Source organism: Gekko japonicus, unplaced genomic scaffold (assembly GCF_001447785.1).
Source record: "Gekko japonicus isolate JY-2015 unplaced genomic scaffold, Gekko_japonicus_V1.1 scaffold235, whole genome shotgun sequence".
Lineage (NCBI taxonomy): Eukaryota > Metazoa > Chordata > Lepidosauria > Squamata > Gekkonidae > Gekko > Gekko japonicus.
The window spans coordinates 460,524-470,947 of NW_015163610.1; the positions used below are offsets into that span (position 1 = coordinate 460,524).

At 44.7% G+C, this 10,424-nt stretch overlaps 1 protein-coding gene across 1 annotated transcript in view; it reads left to right on the forward strand.

Annotated features, from left to right (window-relative positions):
- EPHB1 (EPH receptor B1) overlaps positions 1–10,424 on the forward strand; it is a 441,868-nt gene that overhangs the window by 374,228 nt on the left and 57,216 nt on the right. The window lies entirely within an intron of this gene.

Consider the following 10,424-nt stretch of genomic DNA (forward strand, 5'->3'; position numbering starts at 1 on the left):
CGGACATATGAAAAGGGTGAGCAAGTGTATGCTCGTAACTATGCCAGTGGTCACTTGTGGCTCCCAGCCACTATTACCGATGTTATTGGTACAAGAATGTATGTGGTACAGCTTGCAGATGGGTGCAAGTGGCGTAGGCACATAGACCAGCTGAGGCAACGGTGGGCAACTGACCGTTCTACCGTGCAGCCGGCTGAGTCCACTGAGGAATTCCCATGGCCTTTAGAAGAGGCAGGTACTGAAGAGCCTGAGGGCTACAGTAGCGGTCAAGAGACAGGGCAGACCCCTAATCTTGAACCACCGGTAACGGACGGGAATGTTCCTGACTCTGAGGTCCCAGAGTCAAACGGAGTGCCACTGAAGGAAAGAAGCCCTGAGGCGAGTACACCTCGTAGGTCTCAGAGAACGAGACGTGCACCCACCTACCTAAGTGATTATGATTGTTCATGATGTATTTTGCTTAGGGGGGAGGGAATTGTAATGTATTCATAGCTGCCATGAGTACATTAGGATGTGTGTGAAACATCCCATTGGGAAGCTATGTTAAGCTTCGTCTTGGACAGGGGATTCAATTCCAAGACTAACGACCCAATCACATTCAAGCAAGCTGCAAGCGGGAACGTTTGTGATTGGTCCTTATGTGCTCAACCTGATAGGTTGATATGTGTATAGTAGGAGTGGCTACATTAGCCGGGAATGTTTAAATACCGAGCAGTTTCAATGGACAAACTGTTCGGGCTATCAGATGTTGTACCGTGTCGAAGAAGTGAACAAAGAGCTGAATAAACTTGAGTCTTTTGCTGAAATCACTCTCCGACTCATTGTTAAGCGCCGGACTTCACACTGTGGAGGCATGTGAGCAAAAATTCTACTTTGTGAGCTACTGGCATAAAAGCTGTAAGCGAGTGATTTGGCTACTGCAGAAATTAGTTTGCTCTGGAGCCCTCTTTCCTGAGCAGAGACAAAAATGTGTGAGCCAGAGGCTGAAAAACGGTGAGCTAGCTCACACTAACTCAGCTTAGAGGGAACACTGCCTGTCAGTGGGAGACCCCAGCCTCCGCGGGGGTGGGTGGGTCTGATAACCCTAAGATTAATACTGGTGAAGGCAGTCAAGGTGTTTTGAACCGCAGCTATTTGTTTAGGGGAGATAAATACACACACACCACAGATCAACAAGGCACCAGAGGTCCAAACCTGCAGTTTTAATTGGGCCTGGGCACAAATGGGAAGCCAGTTGATATAATGCTGGCCTTATACAGAGCATTATAGTTGCCTTCATCACCATGCAGTCAATCCAGCACAGTACAAAGTCTCATCAGGATTTTGAGTGGTTAAAGTGTGTTAACTCGGGAGAGTTTGCTGACCAGAAATGATCAGGAGAGATGGGAAATTCATGGGTCCTTATTTTGCCGATCTTCTGCAAAGCCTGGAGCTGGTCCAATAGATTACCTGCAAAGTGTGCTCATATTTGTACCATCTTGGTGTAGTTTCCTTCTCCTTTTTTCATATCTACTGCTTCAATAACCCTCCTCTCACAGCTGACCCTGCCTGTACATTCTCTGTGACACGTGTGCAGTTTTTTTGTATTGTCAGGCAAAGCTATTCCTCAGTAAAGGTACACATTTTGTGGGAATTTTGAAGCCACCAAGAAGGGAGTAGGTTTTAAAAAATGGAAAATGTGGTGGAAATTGAAATATGTGCTATATTTACTTTGTCAAACCTAAACTTATTTTACTGGTTTAAGGGCAAAACATGTATAATTCATGACTTTGTTAGCATATAATATCGTACTGGCAAACTTAGGGAATTGAAATACATACATACACACATACACACACATCTTGTTTTTTGCCCAAACAAAATCGTAAGTATACCCTACACTAGGAGGGGGGGGGTGCACACTGCTGCTTCCTATGCTACCTAAGAACTTGTCCCCCCTAACATGTACACTCTTTTCCCCTTTCCCTAAATGGTATACATGTTTATGGAGTTCATTAGGGAGTATGTACCTTTCCCAGTGTATATGTTCAGTGAATTTTAAGTAATACCAAGACAGCACATCCTACATTTATCTAGCATTTGCTCCTTTCCTATTCAGGGCTGCTGAGAGCCTCCACAGGCCCCCATACAAATGTTCTCACTGCTCCCCCCCCCCCATACCAACCAGAACCAATCCAAATACCATAAAACAAGTCACATAAAATAAAGCTTGGCTCCAGGGATGCACAGAGTGAGCAGGGCCTCTGAATTTTCTCCCTTTAATTCCTGCTGTCAGCAGCCCTTCCAATTTAGTACAAGTTGCTTCCTAATTCCTTTGAATCTTTTGAGGATCAGTTCAGACAACTGAATTGCCACACATTAGTTGAATAGATCTATGCAGAGACTGCTTCATAGTATAGTGGTCATATGGTGGCTTCCAATGTTCCCTCTAAGCTGTGGAGTCTTGTGAGCAAAAATTCTACTTTGTGAGCTGCTGGCATGAAAGTGGTGAGCGAGCGATTTGGCTGCTGCCTAAATTAGTCTGCTCTGGAGCCATTTCTTCCTAAGCTGAGACAAAAATGTGTGAGCTGTAGGCTAAAAAACTGTGAGCTAGCTCACACTAACTCAGCTTCGAGGGAACACTGGTGGCTTCCCCATGCGCCCGTACAAGAACTCAGTTCATTTTTGCTGTGCTACTGAAAAGTTATTGAAAGTTATTATTGCATTAGGGAGCTACACATAGAGATTGAAGTATGAATTTGGTACAAGTTAAAGCAGTGATACATTACCCCAGCGAATGCCAAGCGGTCCACATGAATCCATTCAGAGTTTTCTCATCATTTTTGGTTGTGTGAATTGTCACAGCAAGCAAGCTGTAACTCTTATCTTGTGAAGAATTGTATAGGATAGCTAGGACTGAGTCCTTTTTGTGAAACATTTTTGCCTCTACAAAATTAGGACCCTGTCTTGGCATTATTTCAAAAGCAGGCACACAAACATAAGTTAAAATGCAGCTTCTGCTTTAAAGGAGGCATCTGTTTGCTCCTCTCTGACAATATTGTCGGCAGTATGTTCCCTTCTCTCTATTGGCTGTAGATTTTTTCCAATAGATGGGGAGGATTGTGTTGAGCACAGTGCTGCAGATGACTTCCTTTAAAACAACTGCAACAGCCATTTTAAATGAGGCAGTCCACAGAACTGCACCCGGTGCTATTCTCCCCATCTCTCTTGGAAAGCATTTTCTCAGGAAACGGGGAAGATCATACTGTACTTTAGACTGTGAATAATCTCCTTTAAAGTGGTAACTGGCTTTGAACAGAAGCAATCCACGGCAGGATATCTAACATCCCCCCACCCCCACAAGAGCTTTGCCAAAGTTGGAAAAAGGATCACTATTTTGCAGCACATGTTAATTTTGTATAAGGGAGCAAAGAACTTTGTCCCCCGAAGGGCACTTCTCACTATGAAAGATGGATCCCCTGAAACTTCAGCAGAGTTCTAAGGGAGTTGTTGTCCTTGTTCAAGAATCGCAGGATGGAAGGCTCGGCTGTGTCACAGCCAGTGAAACCATCTCTGAACTTGCTTATTCATCTGCAGATGGGCCTGTATTGCTTCCTTTTGATAAAGAGTCCCCAGGAATGTTAAACTCTAATTAAAAAGAACTAGCTTTTAAAATATTAAAACTTTATTATTTACATACTGTTCCCATTTCATTCCTCCTGCTGCAATAATGTTCTTCAAACAGCAATTAAATAAGAGGAAGCTTTATCACCACAGCAAAGAGAGGGGTGCTTTGCTGTGAACACTGGCTCCATTGTAGGCATGGTGTATTGCTCCCTCCTAAATGGAGTAGCTATAGGGAAAGAATTACTAATTCCTATATCTTGTGATTTTCCTGTAACAGTGCTCAACCTTTTAGTGGCCAATGGCATTAAACTTGGGGCAGGGGTGTCAGAAATTAGAGATACTGAGAACATTAACATGAACATGATTGCCTGCCGAAGTTACCTTGATTGAGCTCCCTCACTTAAATGTGAGGTGAACATCTGATTGGATTGCCTAGATATTTTCTATTAAAATTTGTCTCGAGCACTCTGCCAAGGAGCTTTGTGCCTACACAGTAGACAGGTGCACTACAAGACCCAGGTGTGCCTTGGTAAAAACTCACAAATGGGGGTGCTGTTATATCCGTGTTTTCTACTAGAGAGTCTGGTCTTGTCTGTGACATGTTACACCTTTGGCCCAGTTGGACTGATCTGATCGCTGTGGGCTTGGATCCAGACTAAAATTCCCACTAACAGAAGGTAATTTCCATGAATTCTCCCTTCCTGCTGCAAATCCCCAGTTTGCTCCTCATGCTTTTTCTGAGGGCCCCCTGCCCCCAGGAGCAGCTTTTGGGGGAGATAAGTGGGCTTCACTGAGCGGGGAAGCAGAGGTGTTTTGTTCCACTGACAAAAGTCCCTTGCATGAGTGAAAAGTTTAGTTTGGCTCTAACCTGTGGCCCTTCCTAAGACCTGTTCACAAGTGACAGTGAATGCACGTACAATCTGTTACAGTGCATACCTGATTTTTTTCTTGATATATATGTTGAGTGATTCATGTTACTTTCAGTGCTTGTACAGCTGAATGTGTGATTGAAATCTCACATTTATTCAGATACTGATCTCTGGTTTCATTTGTAAAGCGAATGCATGTTGGCTCTTTCTTACAGCTAGATCTATGCACATACAAGACAGGATGTACTTACATTCATTTTAATTTGTGAAAAGGGCTTTTTAAAAAGATGATTTGACCACCATTATTTGTACTTTAATCACATCTAAACTGCTGTATTGCAAGGTGCTCAATATGTAGCAAGCAGTTCAGAAGTTTTAAGTAATCCAAAATCAGTCAGCAAGATTATGACCGAGTGTTGGTGGTGACCAAGCTGTTTGAAGGACCACATATTCCCATATGAACCTGCTAATTACTGCAGGCATCATATGAAGCCCTCCTCCATGTGCCACCATTATGTGAACTCGGGTCCCTGCCACACGGGGGGGAAAGGAACGGGCCACACCAAAAGAAACACGCGGTGGCGGGATCACATTGATCCCCTGAGCCGCGGCGCATTCCCTCCCCGCCAGGATCACATGCCAGGGGAAGCCACGGTGGGGAAAGGGAGACTGCTGAACTGCGCATGTCTGAGCATGCGCAGTTCAGCCAGGAGCCGAGGATGCGCCGGCAGAAGGACACGCCGGCGATCCCACGACCAGGCTTTGATGCGGCGTGCTGGAAAAACCACCTCGGTAGGTGGTTTATTTTTGCTGCGGTTTTTCGGGTGAAGGGCCGGATCGGGGACGGGTGCGCAACGCTTCCCAGATGTTGCGGTGGGATCACGCCCGTTTGCTGCGCCCCCGATCCGTCCCTCTCCCAGCCCAAAACCGTTCGTGTGACTGGACAAAAATAGGTGTCCACTTAAGACAGAGCTTTTTCTGTGGTGGCACCTTGATTATACAATTCCCCATAGATGTTTGGCTACTATTAAGTGTGCTAACTTTTGCATGCCAGTGAAAGACATATTTGTTTACCAAGGTTTTCTATGGATTATGTTTTTAAAAGTGATTTTAATATGCCATTGTTGTTTGTATTGTTTTTAATTGTCTGTAAGCTGTTTCAAATATGTTTGCTGAATGAAGCAAGATAGAAATGATTAAACAAACATTATTTCTGAGGGCTCAAACAGATAGACAAATATCATATGTCTTGTTTCATTAATAAAGTGCAAATTGTAGTCTCATGCATCCTCAGGTTGCCTCAGGGCCAGACAGGGAATGGAGAGGGTGTTCAGCCTTTCAGTGCCCATTCACTTTTGTTGTTTGAACTGGAATCCCTGGTTTGCTGTTAGAATTTTAAAGGGAAGGGCTGTATTCCCCCCCCCCTAAAATTCTAATAACAAAGGAAACAGCCCAGTTTCAAATAGTAAAATAGACTGGAGAATGAAGGGCTAATTATTCTCTCCTGTCTGTTAATAGCTGTGAGGTAAATTGAGGCTACAAAACTGAAATTTGTATTTTATGGATGGAGTGAGATATGTGATCTTTCTCTTGTGTGTTTGAGCTCTGAGTTTGCATTCTTAGACTCTCCAAACTTCACTTTATAGCGGGCCTCACCCCCACAAGTTTGTGAGAGGACAAAGGGCACAGCAAATAATGCAAGAAATACAAGTGATGAGCTCCACTGAACTAATTTTAGGCTATCCTCCCATGAGATGAGGGTTTGCATTTTATAACTTAGGTTGTAAAAACAGTAAGAAGTAAAAGTAAATAAGTAAAGGTGCCCCAGTGATCTTTGTGGATGAAAATTAAATTCTGATGAAATAAATGAATGGATAACCACATCCACAGCATATGATGCACAGTTCTTTGTGTGTACTAAAATTCATGTGTCAACACTTTTCAGTGCATTTTTTCCTCTCAAACTGAAGCAATATAAGGGGAGTGCATGCTATATTTTCTTGAAATGTTTACAAGTATTATTCTAATAAAAAATAGTTTCCATGTAAAGCTTTGAATTTGTTTTAATATAATATTTAAAACATATGATTTTCCTCCAAATCAAATATTTCAAGATGGGTAGCCGTATTAGTCTGTCTGTAGCAGTAGAAAAAAGAGTCCAGTAGCACCTTAAAGACTAACAAAATTTGTGGCGGGGTATGAGCTTTCGTGAGTCACTGCTCACTTCTTCAGATACAGCTAGAATGACTTGATACAGCTAGAATATTTCAGTTCAAGTATTTGTTACTATTGGACCATAAAATAAACATGGGGTATTTTGTTTACAAAATATAAGTGAAAATAAACATACTAAATCAAAACACGTTTTATTTAGGACTAGCAGTAAAACCCGTTGTGAAAGCAATACAATGGGATCTAGAAAGAGGCTCTGGGGCAGTGCTCTGGCTTTGGGCAAACAGTGTCAATTTGCTGTGGTGACCTCAGCAGGGTATAATGACAGAGTCTACTGTTTTCTCCAGAGGAATTGATCTCTGCTACCTGAAGAGCAGTTGTAATTGTGAGTGATCTGTAGCCCTCACCTGGAGATTGGCAGCAATTGTTACCCAGGACAAAATGGCTGGTTTGGAGGGTGTAGTCTATGGCATTCTACCTGTCTGAGGTCCCACCCCTCCGCAAACCCCACCCTCTCCAGGCTCCACCCCTCAAATCCCCAGGAATTTGTCAGCATGTAGTTGGCAACCACATCTCCTTCCCAGCTAACCATCAACCTACCATTATCTGCCCCTTTGACTTCAGCTGACTTCTGCCCTCCCTTCTGCAGAGCAGTTGTAATTCTGAGTGCTCTCCAGCCCTCACCTGGAGATTGGCAACAATGGTTCCCTATGAGGGACCGACTGGTTTGGAGGGTGGAGTCTATGGCATTGTACCTGTCTGAGGTCCCACCCCTCCTCAAACCTCACCCTCTTCAGGCTCCATCCCTCAAATCTCCAGGAATTTCCCATCTGGAGTTGGCAACCCTATCAGGACTGGCCCCAATGTGTTTTCTCCCAAAGGCCAAAGTAGGTGACAGGACCAATCTTAGTTGCCTACCAACAGGCACTGAGGGGAATGTAGGGTTGCCAGCTCTAAGGAGGGAAATACCTGGAGGTTTGGGGGGTGGATTCTGTAGAGGGCAGCATTGGGCGGAGGGGTACTCTGTTGATAAATTGCAACACTTTGAATTAGCACCAAAGCTTTAAGAGCTCTCCAGCTGTCACCTGGAGACTGGCAACAGCTTGTCTGGAGTGTGGGCAGTATGGCATTGTATCTGTCTGAGGTCCCCCTCTTCCTCCTCCTCCTCAGACCCCACCCTCAGCAGGCTTCATCCCTAAAATATCCTGGAAGTTTCCAACCTTGAGTTGGCAACCCTATGTCCTTTCCAGGCAACCATCAGCCAACCTTTATCTGCCTGTCTGTCTTAAGTTTTACATCCCCCACCCCCCAGCCTCTGCCTAGGGAAAGGGCAGTCTTTCCCTGCAGTGGGAACCAAAGCAGCTGACATCATTCTCCTCTCCCCCATATGATCCACACAACTACTCTATGAGGTATGTTAAGGTTGAAAGTGTGTGAATGGTCCATAATTCCCCAGGCTGCTTTTAAAACATGAACCTGGGACCTGCACACCATCTGTGGCAGTAATGGGGTGACTGCTGGCACCTTTTCCTATCTTTTTTTGCCTTGTGGTATTCTGCTTGTGGTGTGATCTGTCTTCTTTGTGGTGTGGCGTGATTGTGTTATTGGGTTTGTTTCTTTTACAGGGGAAGTGATGTGTTGTGAGTGAGGACATATGTTACCTCAGAATACAGTAGTTCCCATATGCAACTGAAATTCCAACTGCCTTGCGGGGGGGGGGGAGTTTGAGGTGTGGAATGGAGTGAAGTCCAATCAGCTTCCATATGCAAAAGACCTTGAAACGCTGGGCGGGACTGCACAAAGCAGCCAGTCAACCCAGCCAGTGTCTTCTGAGTGGCAGTTCTTCCGGCCAAACACTAAAGGCGGGCATTTTAGAACGTTGGTCCCCACTACTGCTTTATTATAAGGGAGAGATATCAGATAATTTTCTAGAAAATGTTCTGATTCTCTTTCCCCCCCAGAAAACTCACATCACTGTATACAGAGGGAACACTAGCAGCAGAAAAAGTAGCTCCCGCTCTCCGGTGTGAAGCAGTGTGGTGTAGTGATTAAGAGCGGTGGATTCTAATCTGGAAAACCGGGTTTGATTCTCCACTCCTCTACATGAAGCCTGCTGAGTGACCTTGGGCCAGTCATAGTTTTCTCAGAACTCTCTTAGCCCTTCCTACCTCACAAGGTGCCTGTTGTGGCGAGAGGAAGGGAAGGTGATTGTAAGCCGTTTTGAGACTCCTTAGGGTAGAGAAAAGTGGGGTATGAAAGCCAATTCTTCTTCTTCTTTGCATGCTGTTTTACCATTTCTGGTGCAAACTTATATGCACCTTTCAGGGATTCGTACTAAAAAGTTGACCCTAATCATTCCCACTGTTATGGCCAGTCATAGTAATTCCTAATTGTTCTGGCTATAATTGACGAAAATATAGAGAAGTAGGATAGGGTCATTCAACATTTTTCAGCCGAGGGGAAATTCAGTATATCTTTAAATGTTTCTGTGAGCCAGTACAGAGAACTGAAATCCATTACCATGCTTGGCTTTTCAGTATAAGTTGATGAGATACCTTGTGCTATTTTGTCAGTAAAAGGAGAGGGGCAGAAGGCCTAGAAAGAATGGTGAGAGAAAGGAAACGGGTGAGGTCCAGGGAGGGGGGGAAAGACTAAACTGGGTCCAAAAAGTCTGGCACAATGGGAATGGAACAAATAATGCACTGAAAGGTGGAGTGGGAGAAAGCTGCAAGGCATTGTGGGGACTAGGGCTGCCAAGTGGGGGTGGGGGGTGGATAAACCCCCGCTTCGGACTCGGGCCCCGGGGGGAACTCCGCCCCCTGAAGCACAGCGTGGCTGCATCACCAGAGGTGACGCAACCACGTCAATCACGTTGGGGCGTGGCCCCGATCGTCGGAGGAAAAACTCTATGGTTTTCCCTCCGACGATCGGGGCCACACCTTCAATGTGATCGACGTCGCGTGTCACTCCTGGAGCCCGGCGAGGCGCCCCCGCCGGTAAGAAATTTTGACTTGGCAACCCTAGTGGGGACAGGCATTCTTAGTAGCAAGGCATGAATACATTGGATATGAGGGTAAGAGATGGAGGAGGCATTCAACATCGAATAAGAGAAAGGACCAAGAGAAGAAGAGGAAAATGAATCTGGACCTTGGAAGGGTGGGGGGGTTGAAGGAGGCAGCAGTAGGAAAATGGTTGGGGCAGCATTGGTAAATGTGGGCTGAGGAAAGAAAAGTGGGGGAAACAGGAATGAGTGATAGAAAAGGATCAGAAGTGAGCAATCTGGAGCAGAGTTTCTGAAAATATGTTCAGCTGTTATGAGAGATGATAGTTTAGCTGTGAAGAAAGCCTCCCTCAAACATGGCCTAGAAGGACACAGGGTTGACAAAGAAGTGGGAGGCACGAGGAAACTAGGATATTTTTGAATCTTAAATTGAAAGTCAAAATAATTCTGCTCCCCCACTTCTTTTCTGGACTGGAGCTCATTTTTTAAAACACATACATTGAGATTGGAGGCAAGTAAATGACATCTGTCTAGAAACTGTTGTCTGAAGCAACTATTATTCTTTTTAATAAGACCACTCCTTGTAGGAATACTGGGAATAGAATCAGATATTTATTTATTTATTTATTATCAGATTTATACCCCGCCCTCCCCGCAAAGCGGGCTCAGGGTGGCTGGTAGGTCCTGGTGGGCCAGTGGAACTGTGTGTATTGCTTGTTATGGATTTAAAACAACTAGCCACAGAAAGGAGCATTCCATGTGGGAAATCCAGCAGG